Source organism: Pholcus phalangioides, unplaced genomic scaffold (assembly GCF_987345545.1).
Source record: "Pholcus phalangioides strain wild (caught in Gottingen) unplaced genomic scaffold, Ppha-v1.0 ptg000004l_1, whole genome shotgun sequence".
NCBI lineage: Eukaryota > Metazoa > Arthropoda > Arachnida > Araneae > Pholcidae > Pholcus > Pholcus phalangioides.
Window position 1 is genome coordinate 44,272,244 of NW_028301597.1, and position 975 is coordinate 44,273,218.

The window sequence follows — 975 nt, forward strand, 5'->3', positions numbered from 1 at the left end:
GGATTTTTTGATCTTAAATAAAAAAAAAAGATCGAAATTTGCAAAAAATGTGACTCATCTCAATTTAACATGTAAAAAAAACAACTCATATGAATGAAATTTTCTATTATTTTATCAAAAAACAAGAGTCAAGCAATATTCATTTTGAACGCAATAGAATTCATACTGAGCTAAATTAGGCCGAAAACGAAGCAAAAAAACTTTTTTTTTCTTCTTTGTGATGCAAAGTAGCCCCACTTTTGCTCAAATCATTGCCACCAAATTACTATCAAGCACATAACGGTAAATAGTTAGTGAAATAACTCTATAGGTATGATTTAAAGGACAATTAGTTTCTACATATAAAAAAACAGCATTTACTCTCTGATTAAGTATTTTTTTGACAGCAACCTTTTCTTGACAAAAATTACAGGTGAAATCAAATCGCACAGATATGTTTAGCAAACAATATCCAAAAAAGCGGATGCATCCGTAATTCAAATATATGGGTTGACCGATAATGTCTCCTGTCGGAAATAATCAAAATCATTTGAAAATTTTTGTTAGAATAGCCGCTACGCATCGACTAGTCTTTTTTCAGGATTGGCGCAAAGTTGCCCCCTTTAGGTGTTATGTAGCCCCGAATGAATTGACTTTGCGCCCATTCTGAATAATACAGCATGTGAAACATTGGAAAATTATGTTCCGTGAAAGTTGCGCGTGCGTGTGTGTGTGTCAAGGTACGTCACTGAGCACGTGAACAAAATATAATAGCAGAAAGAAAAACATCAAGATAATAAATAAAACAGTATAAGAAGGGCTAGACACTTTTCGTAGTGGGGCTCAAGATCGTTATACACACAATGTACCACGTACTTATAGGAAAAGAAGAAGAAAGTCCACAAAATGCTTCTATTTTTCCCAAAAATGGTAGCGAATTAAGCTCCCGTATCCTGAGAACATCCGATAAATCTAAAAAGAGTGAGTTTCTGACAA